We start from the raw sequence: 11,239 nt of genomic DNA on the forward strand, positions 1-11,239 counted from the left end.
AACTCTTGAGCAGAGAAAATTAGTCGTCAAGATTGAGAAATCTCAAAAAGATGTTGCTTATCTAAGTCAAGATGGCCCTTGTGAAGTAGAAGCTGAGACAATAGAAATGAAATATGCTATACAAATACAAGAGTAAGTTCAATTTACAAAGGAGATTGAGAAGAGTAAGTTCAATTTACAGAGAGGAATGAGAAGCATTACAAGTAAGAGTCTCAGAAGTAGGCCATAACTCGTTAACTTGGGGATGGTCATGGAGAGGCCTAATTATTTACAAGGCGAGGTGACATGAATACAAATGAGGATAAAGGTATAATCATGCATAGATGTTAATATGGGAGGAATAATGAAGGGTTCCAGCTCCTTCCCATCCCATCCATTCTTCCCACTCGTCGCAAGGATCATTATTAATTCCCATCATGCCATCCATATAGTAATCCTCGGAACCATTTTGTTGCTTTGCTTGTGCCAAACTGGACATTACAGTCTGCACATTTATCACTAAAATAACATAATCAATAACATGAACACATCTAAGATAAAAAGGGGTTATATACTCTAACATGCAGCAATGTCATTAAAACTGAAAAAATAAATAAACAAAGGTTGTCCAAAGACAGAGCAAGTTACCTGATGAGCCTCATTGATCTTCTGAAATTGAACTCCACAGTTATTTCCTTTGCAAACATCTGGATGATACTGTAAACAGATCGTATCAACACATGAGTACACTATGAATTTATCCAAAAATTTATTGTTGAATATGGATCATGATTTTTCCTAACAATTACTATGAACATATACATAGCCAGAACAAAATATTTATTGGAAATTCTTAGAATCAGTGAGATTGTTGCTTTCAAGCATTCTAATTTTTAGAGCCTTGCATGTATATTTTCTATCTATGAACTGTAGTAGGCTCTTTTGCTTTCAGATGTGGAAACTTTATAACATTCAAGAGGGAAATTCCATATACCTGCAAAGCAAGGCGAAGAAAAGCACTCTTGACATCTTTCTCAGTAGCCCCGGGGCTCAATCTCAGAGTCTCATACTCCTCTCTCATCCCAGGGAAAGCAAAATAGGCCATCACTGCTACATTCCTCCTACCTACAGAATTTTTCTTCTCTCCGTTTCTCAAGAATGAAGTCACCTAAGAACCCATAAATCTTCCAACAATGGCAACCATGATCTGCAACAAAAAATATACTCTAACATGCAGCAATGTCATTAAAACTGAAAAAATAAATAAACAAAAGTTGTCCAGAGACAGAGCAAGTTACTTTATGAGCCTGATTGATCTTCTGAAATTGAAATCCATAGTTTTCTCCTTTGCAAACATCCAGATGATACTATAAACAAATCATATCAACACATGAGTACACTATAAATTTACCAAAAAATTTATTTTTGAATATGGATCTTGATTTTTCCTAACAATTACTATGAACATATACATAGCCAGAACAAAATATTTATTGGAAATTCTTAGAATCAGTGAGATTGTTGCTTTCAAGCATTCTAATTTTTAGAGCCTTATATGTCTACTTTCTATCTGTGAACTGTAGCGGGCTCTTTTTCTTTCATATATGGAAACTTTATAACATTCAAGAGGGCAATTCGATATACCTACAAAGCAAGGCGAAGAAAATTACTCTTCACATCTTTCTTAGTAGCCCCAGGGCTCAATCTTAGAGTCTCATACTCCTCTCTCATCATAGGGAAAGCAACAGAGGCCATCACTACTACATTCCTCCTGCCTGCTGAATTTTTTTTCTCTTCGTTTCTCAAGAACGAAGTCCCTTGAGCACCCATAAACCTTCAATAGCAGCAGCCCATGATCTGTAACAAAAATAGGATGATCCACAAACCTAACTTGAATCCCCAGTGAAAAACAGGGTTACAACTTTATTAGCATTTATCAAATACTTTGGCAAAATCCCATGCTCTTTTTCTTCCCCTTAGGTTGGTCCTCTTCAACTTCGATATTAAGTAAACAAAGAAACTCAAATTTGAAGATTTCAACTATGTTAGAATTTTCTATACACTAATCTTATACAGCCAAAAAAATTTAGTCTTTCTAACACCAGAAAGAATGGAAAGTTATACACTTCACAACATTTTTCACTTAAATCCTGTATACAATTCACAACATGCACATAATTAATTAAAAATTACAAACCAAAAGGTTTTAAACCCCAATCAAAAAAATCTAAAATCCTTCCTAAAATTACAAATCAAAAGCTTTTAAACCAATCTAAAAAGGGTTAAAATCCATTTGAAACACCTGAGGGCCTTCCCATTGTTGTCCACTCTTTCCCTACATCTGTGAATCGGCCAATTACCCCACTTGAATTCCCCTTTTCAACTTTTCTGGCTTTGGACAATTCAGAACTCTCTTGTGGAAACATCTGGGCATTAGCGATCCACTCAATGGCCTCACAATTAAACTTCAAAGCATAATTTCTTACGATCCACCTCAACAGTGTCCTAACAACAATTTCTGCAACCTGTAATTCAAAGCTACAAAGCTAGTGAGGTTGTTTTTTTTTCCAACTTAAGAAATGGAGCTTGAAGTAACTCAGACATATCTAGTTTTGCCTGTCATTGGACCATCAAATATATGAAGTTCAACCCTCCCCATGTCCTCTAAACTAATTGAGATTACTTATATTCTAGCTAGCAAAGAAAACTAAAAAAATCAACATTAATGTTGACATCTGTAAACGCAAAATTTGTCAATATTTAGTATCTTATTTCAATAAGTTTATGCTCATTATGATATACCATAGAAAAGTACATTTGTCTAATGAAACAACAACATCAGATCACTGACAAAAATGTCTCTGGATCAAATAAATGGTTTCCATTCATTGAATAGCATTTCATTGTATGGAATAAAGAAGCTGTGAGATATCAAATGGATTATTACTGTGCATATGGTTTGCAACTTTGGAGCTCTAAAAACCTTTCCTACAATAATGATGTGCTAGATACTACATTGATATTGAGAAAGCACAACCTTTCAACAAACTTATTTTCTTGCCTTTTGTTCAATGAATTAGAAGTTTTTAATCCTCAGGATCAGTTGGCATTTGTTTATGTTAGAGATAATGAAGCCAATGGAGATAAAATTTGTAACCCTGAAGGTATAGTTGTTCGAATGGTTTTTCTTTATGTTCTCTAGATCATCCAACAATGCCCAATTTGCAGTATTGATGAGATAGGGAAGAAATGAAGAAAGTTGAGTATAGCTTTATGGAGAGTGTAAGGCATTGTATAGTGGCAATCTTCCAAGGAGAGAAATTAGTCATAATTCAAAAGTTTGCAAACTTGGTTGCTATTGAAAAAGTTTCAGTTCCTTGAATTTTTACAACTACATTGTTTATGTTAGAGATAATGAACCCAACAGAGATAAAATTTGTAACCATGAAGGTATGGTGATTCAAATGGTTTTTCTTTATGTTCTCTAGATCATCCAACAATGCCCCATTTGCAGTATCGATGAGGTAGGGAAGAAATGAAAAAAATTGAGTATAACTTTATGGAGAGTTTAAGGCTTTGTATAGTGGCAATCTTCAAGCAGAGAAATTACTCATAATTCAAAATTTTGCAAACTTGGTTGCTATTGAAAAAGTTTCAGTTCCTTGTATTTTTACAGCTACATAAGATATGATTTCATTTATCCAATCATTTCTTTAGAAATATGATTGTTTGGGTCTTAAAAAGAAGTAGGTTCGGTATTTAATACAATGAATTATTTCTTGTATCCACATCTATGTTTCAAACCAACAATGACACTTTCACTTATTTTGCAAAATATGGCATCCAAAGCTATCTGCTTGTTGGTAAAAGCCTTTTCTGCATAGTTATTAAAAGGGGTTTTGTTATGAATAAGGGAGGCTTGCATGCATTAATGGAACCAGAGTTGGCTCTTAGGCTGAGGATTCAATTCCTCTCTGAGTTGAAGCATGTACCTAGAAGTGTAAATTTCTTAGTACCTAAAAGCAAGGATGCTGGAAACTTTTAAATATTACAGCAAGAAACAAAGATGGTTCGATCATTTTGATCTCAAGGAGAAGCTTTAGAAGGCCTCTTTCTTAAATTGGTGAAATGGAGTACAAGGTTCAAAATCTATTCACCAGAAATTTGTTGAGCAAGATGCGGTTGTTTAAAATGTTCTCAGTTTGATACAGTGTGAGCTTCAGGAAATTCTTTAGCATGTTTTATTTTCTGTACTAAGATTTTAAAGATGAAGTGCACAAATGATTTATGTTTCATAGAAATTTCTGAGTTGACTAAGCCTTAGGATGACCACAACAAGAAGAGCAAGTAATTTCTAGAACAACAATGTTTGGATTCAAAAGGGGCATACCTTGAGTTGGCAGTAAAAGATCATGGCTAGCATAGGTGGTGGAGTTTACCTTACTTATTAGGATATAGTTCCAATAGATCCAGATTTCAGGAGGAAGATCATCACATAGCTTTAGATTTAAAAGAGGAGAATCAACAGTCAATGGATCAGTTCCATATTTCTTGCAATTTAGTTTGAGATTCTTTTTATTTTTAGTTTATTGTTAGGATTTTATTCTTGAAAGGTTGTAACAACTTTAGGATTGTAATTTTTTATATATTTTTTCATTTGTAAAGAGGAAGGGTTGACTTTTGGGCAAAAACCCTGACATTTTTGTAAAGCTTGATATTACAGAGTTTTAAATCAAAGGCTTCTGGCTATAGCCTCTGACAGATTTTGTTGTTGTCCCAATGCTTTCTAGTGATTACATAATCTTTTTCTAGATACATATGTGGTTGTATAGATATTTGGGAAGGGCTAGGTTGAGTGTCAACTTCCCTGACATCCCTTTGCAAAGTTATGTTCATTACTAAGTTAATTAATTGAACAATTTGTTTGATCTGATTACTCTGCATCAATAGATTGTTGCTTCTATTCAATTCATATATGTATTGATGTTTCGCTATAGAGATTCTTCTATATGCTTTTGTTCTTAATAGGTATTATCAATATTCAGTTTGAATGTTTATGCTGTCTAATATCTCTTTATGTCTTCCATCCTCATCTTTTGAGCTATGTTATTCTGTCATGTTGAATGTTGGCAGTTTGATCAAGCCTCTGAAAGAGAGGGATTGATCTATTAAGCAAGAATTTGTAACTCATTAGCAACCACCCATCCAAAAACCCCTAGATCTAGCCATTATGCTTCATAAGTTGTTGTTCAATGACAATAAACTGTTAAAGCCTCTTAATGCTAGAGAGATCCCTCTAGTTCAGTGGCTAGCTTGGACCTAAAGTGGCTGATTTCAATGGCCAGCTTGGACCTAAAGTGGCTGATTTGATTTCTTAGCGTAGTTTCCAGCCAATAAACTGCCTTCAAAAAATAGATACAACAGAACCAGTCAAACTAATTTATCTAAGTGCATTGATGCAATGCTATTTTTTTCTTTATCATCATAAATATTGTGACAATGGAAATAACTTCTGATTTTATTAATATGTCTCCTGCCCTCTCAATCATCTTCATTTGTTAAACCTAGGAATTAGTATTTTAATCTTCTGTGCAGAATTATTGACTAACCTTGCATTAAATGATGGTGTGGCCGTAGAATTGATGAGGGAGAATTTGGGTGGGTGAACCCTTAACTACACTTTTTTAATGCATCGATCTCAAACTCGAGTTGTTGAATCTCTGAATCCTTCTTGTTAAGCCTTGCTTCAAGTTTTATACCCATTTTTTTCATTGAGTCGATTATTTATGAATTTGGAGTTTCACTAATGCCTGAAGTTTTCCTTGAAGCCATCGTGAATTGTGATGAGTTTATCTATTAGCTCTGGGCCCAAAGTGAAATGAATTGAATAGTGTAAAACTCAATTTTTAATGGCCGGTAACAAATATTTTTACTAAGTTGGTAAAAAATGTATGGGGTCTAGTAATTTTTTTAACTGAATTGGTAAAAAATAAATTATAAGGTAAATATATTCTTATGAAATTGAAAATATTATGGGTAGAGAAAACTATTGACCAACATGGTTCTAATATTACTTGCAGACAAATAATTAATACAGATAAGTGTAATATTTAGCAAATAAGTGTAATATTTAGCTTTGCTGTTTAATATTTGTTTTTTATGCAAAAAGTAATTGATTGCTAAATTAAAATAAAAACAATAAACAATTGAAAAAGTATAAATAAACAAATACTTTCAACCATAAAAAAAATATATATAAATATAAAAAATTGAGTTGTTTTAAAAATTTTGAAATTAATTAGAATTTAATTTTCTTTTACTAGCACGATGGAGAGAGATCCAACGGTACCTACCAGTAGATGAGAGATTAAAATAAATAGAGCATATGTACAAGATCAGAACTCCTGAGCAGAGCAAATTAGTCGTCAAGATTGAGAAATCTCAAAAAGATGTTGCTCATCTGAGTCAATCCTCGGAACCATTTTGCTACTTTGCTTGTGCCAAACTGGACATTACAGTCTGCACATTTATCACAAAAATAACATAATCAATAACATGAACACATCTGAGATAAAAAGGGGTTATATACTCTAACATGCAGCAATGTCGTTAAAAATGAAAAAATAAATAAACAAAAGTTGTCCAAAGACAAAGCAAGTTACCTGATGAGCCTGATTGATCTTCTAAAATTGAACTCCACAGTTATCTCCTTTGCAAACATCTGGATGATAATGTAAACAGATCATATCAACACAGGAGTACACTATGAATTTATCCAAAAATTTATTGTTGAATATGGGTCATTATTTTTCCTAACAATTACTATGAAAATATACATAGCTAGAACAAAATATTTATTGGAAATTCTTAGAATCAGTGAGATTATTGCTTTCAAGCATTCTAATTTTTAGAGCCTTGCATGTCTACTTTCTATATATGAACTGTAGTAGGCTCTTTTTCTTTTAGATATGGAAACTTTATAACATTCAAGAGGGAAATTCCATATACCTGCAAATCAAGGCGACCAAAAGCACTCTTGACATCTTTCTGAGTATCCCCAGGGCTCAATCTCAAAGTCTCATACTCCTCCCTCATCCCAGGGAAAGCAACAGAGGCCATCACTGCTACATTCCTCTTTCCTGCCGAATTTTTCTTCTCTCCGTTTCTCAAGAATGAAGTCCCTTGAGCACCCATAAACCTTCCAACAGCAACAGCCATGAATTGTAACAAAAATAGGATGATCCACAAACCTAGCTTGAATCCTGAGTGAAAAACAATCCTATTTAAATGTACAGAATGGGTGTACTAAAATCCAGTAAAATACTCAGAGTAGGGATTATTGCAAATGGGGGAAAGGTAAGCAAAGCCAATATCTCAAATTTACCATTATTCGTTAAAAGGAATTCCAAGCATCCACGCATAGGGCTCATAGCAGGCATTACAGTGGCAGCTTTTGTTGTCTTCTGGCTGGCGTTTGCCGCTATGTTTCTCAAAAGAAAAAAATATAGAGAAAATATCGAAGAATGGGAACAGGATTTTTGGCCCCATAGATTCATTTACAAGGAACTCCGCATCACCACCAGTGGATTCAGGGACAAAAATGTTTTGGGCCAGATGGATTTGGGAAGGTTTATATGGGCATTCTCCCTAGAAGTGGCCAAGAAATCACAGTGAAATGCATAACAAAAAAGTTCAAGGAGGGAATGAAGGGGTTCATGGGACGCATGTAGCACTGGCGCCTAGCTTAACTGCGGGGATGGAGCTATTCATTGTTTACGACCAGATGCCAAATGGTAGCCTCGATAAACTCGCAAACCCTTTGGGCAATGAATTTGTAACCACTTTGAATGAACAGCTGAAACTTTTGCAATCGTCTAACATATAATTGTGTGGCTTACACGGATGACAGGTGGGAAAAATTGGGAGTTGATTTCAGAGGGAAATGCCTTATGACGTAATTTTTAAAATAATATTGATATTTATTTTTGATTTTGTCAACTTTAGAAAATATTTTGATTTAGTGCCCAAAAACAACTTTTGAAGATGCTAGAATGTATTATGATTTCTTTTGAGTTAAAGTCTACAATTATAAGACTTTATAGGATAGTGATGTTGAAGTTTATGAATAACGATGATAGAGTATAGAAAATCAATTGCTAAAGAGGGGTCAAGTAAGGTTATCCTTTTTCTCCTACTATTTTTGGTATTTATATTAACATATTAGGAGAATTCGTAGAAGAAGTACGTCGTGTAGGAGAAGAGATCTATGGTTTGGGTTTCCTCGAGTCACATCACTTCCATTTATAGAGAACTCTAAAGTTTTTACTCCCCTACCATGTATTGTAGGACTCACTCAATTGTCCATCCCTGCCACTTTACATTTAGCACCTTTCATATGCCCTGATGAAGGAGAAGCTTATAGATCATGTTGTGGACAACAAAAATATTATGTGAATGGTAAGGGGATATACATGATGCAAGGTCCCAATTAGAATTTACACCATTTGGAGTAGAAGTGTCATCCATTATATGGGTTTGACTACAACCATGTTGTTTTTTAAATTTGTTTTGGATGAAATTAACAACTTGTGAGAAAAATAATATAATTCTTGAGAAACACAAGTTAGAATAGCTTTATGAAATACCATATGAGTAAGATACAAAAGACATTTCCATAACCAAAGTAAATAGCATGGATATTTAAAGAATTGTTTTTCGCTTATTTCATTTAAGATACATATATAAAGAATGATTTGTTTATCGATTGAGAATTAGTTCGCAATAAAAAATGATGATAAAGGCATGAGTAGCATACAACTTCAAATAAGATACATTTTATAATCAATGAAATAGTTAATTAACTTTAACACATGTAACTACAAACACATATCATTGAATCACCAAGACATAAGTCTCACAATGCTCAACAATATGTGCATGAAATTGCTACCCTGACATAATGAACTTCTCAATATTATGCATAAATGTCTAGTTCAGCATTGCAAGAAGAATCCATTAATTGATAGTGGAAATGGTAATCTATCACTTGATTTCTGAAAAGGATGTACAAACTTTCCTAAACAAGGTGCTCAAAATGAAGTCCAAAACTTAAATTTCCTTCTCTCTACGTAGCGGGGTATTTTTACACCAAAAGTGAGGTGACTCTTCACCTCCCCTCATGACTTTTAAACTTCCACTTGAATTTTAATTTCTATATTTATTATATTTATAATTTCAAAATGTTTTTATTTACACACTTACAATGGAAATTAAGGAAACAAATTATGTTCATGGAAAAAGATACATAATAGGCATGTTAGGTGCCTCAATTTGCAACTCTTGAGTCAAGTATCCATGTCAAGCCTTATATTCACCAACAACCAATTTTACCTTATGTGACAGTTCATTATAAAATCTTACTTGACATTCCAAGGCATTAGAGAGCACGACCTTTGATTCCATTTGCAGTCGACTCAACAACATCAAAATCTTAATATGTAGTTTTGTTAGTTCCACAGCATATTGTATGATTGCATCCTTTGTAATTTTAAATAATCTCACTAAGAAAATTGCTTTATAGAATCTAACACCTCTTGAATCTCTCACCTAGCTTCCTCTTGTAGCCTTGTTTCTCTTGGCGCACCAATAGAGGGATTTGTGTGCACTTTGATAAAATAATCTGACCCACTATGAAGCTTTTTCCTAGCTTCTCATGTGATTGCATGAACATCGTCAATTCCACCTTGTCCAATTTGGTAGTCAATCTATCTTTTGAGGATAGTTTTGTTGGTGCATTAGGATATTTCATGCTCCATTCTTGGATGTGATATACATCACATAACCAACATATAAACAACAAATAAGTAGCATAGAAAACATGGTAACTCAACGATAATGTCACCAAAATAATCACTACAAGTATTCATAAATCACAAGGATGAAAGATCTTATTAATATATGAAAATATCAACCATGTTAGGGACTTCCACATACCAACCGACCATGTATTGGGTTGAACCAAATATCTTGTTTAATCAATCTCCCATGCACCATATTCTAAGCATGAATGTGGTATCTCACAAAATAAACCAAAACAAACCAAACTAGGGCTTCTAGAGGTCAAACCACCTCAACCCTCAACCACAATGATTCTACCTCTACGGTTGGACATCACTAACACCAACAAGATCGGTCTCTAATTAAGCTATCCAGGGCTTTAGGAACTAGTAACTTAACCCACAACCTTATAGGGCTCAAGAGAGTTTGTCCAACCCAACTCTAGGGACTAGTAACTCAACCCACAAAGGGATCCAGAGCATTTGTCCCAACCTAGTCTCCAGGCCTAGTAACTCAAACCATGCTATTCTAGGGCTTCCGGAGAATTTGTTTCAACCCAAAACCATCGGTAACTTGTGCACCAATTAGAAAAGACAAGTGGAAAAAACCAAAAACACCATGGCTATCCAGGAAATGGAAAGGAAAGGCTAAAACGACTATCACTCCAGGAAAATATCCATGCGAATGACAACACATAACCTAAAAATCACATTCATATACCATGGAACCTGAAATTAGCAAGGACAACACACACGTAACCTATTACCTACAAAACAATCCAGTTGTTGTTGTTGATCCAACTATTTCCTTGTGCTCCCTGCTTTCCTTTGTCTTCTTTCTCCAAATCCAAGTGAATACTAGAGTGCTCCAAGAATGCTCTGAGATTTCTTAAGACTGTGAGACAACAACGTTCAATTGAAAAAATGATGTCAAATGATCCTCAAAACCCTTTTTATCATTAAGGCCTTATTTTTCCTTCAATTTCTCTCTCATGAAAATCAGTGTCTCTTCACCTTCTTTTTATCCTGTTTTCCTTTTCTTTGTAGAAAAATGTCAATTATTGCCTCTTTTCCTTTTCCAATTCCTTTTCCAATTTCCATAGCCATAAATAAACTGAAAGTGATCCCCACTATCATGTCTTCCCATCATTCAACTTGGAATACATTTCCCATGACCTTGGTCTTATATATTTTTTACATGGAAAATTACAAGGGATTGTTACAAACCCCTCCCCCTTGTGGAACACCATTCTTGGTGTTCTATGACACTTATGACCAACAAACCATTGAAAAACAAAACATACTACCTATGGAGCTTTATAACCTAACTTGTAGTATTTACAATGGTATCCTATTGAAAACATGACAACCATATAGTTTACTGAATATTTATAATGCAACTCATTACAATATTTACAATAAAA

The 11,239-nt window shown here is 34.1% G+C and overlaps 1 pseudogene; it reads right to left on the minus strand.

Moving 5' to 3' along the window:
• Positions 1–226: 226 nt before the first annotated feature.
• Positions 227–1,183, minus strand: LOC149264676 (chaperone protein dnaJ 8, chloroplastic-like; annotated as a pseudogene).
• Positions 1,184–11,239: the final 10,056 nt, after the last annotated feature.

Source organism: Pinus tabuliformis, chromosome 6 (genome assembly GCF_031772625.1).
Source record: "Pinus tabuliformis cultivar Carrire ecotype Pingquan chromosome 6, CPIR1, whole genome shotgun sequence".
Classification (NCBI taxonomy): Eukaryota; Viridiplantae; Streptophyta; class Pinopsida; order Pinales; family Pinaceae; genus Pinus; species Pinus tabuliformis.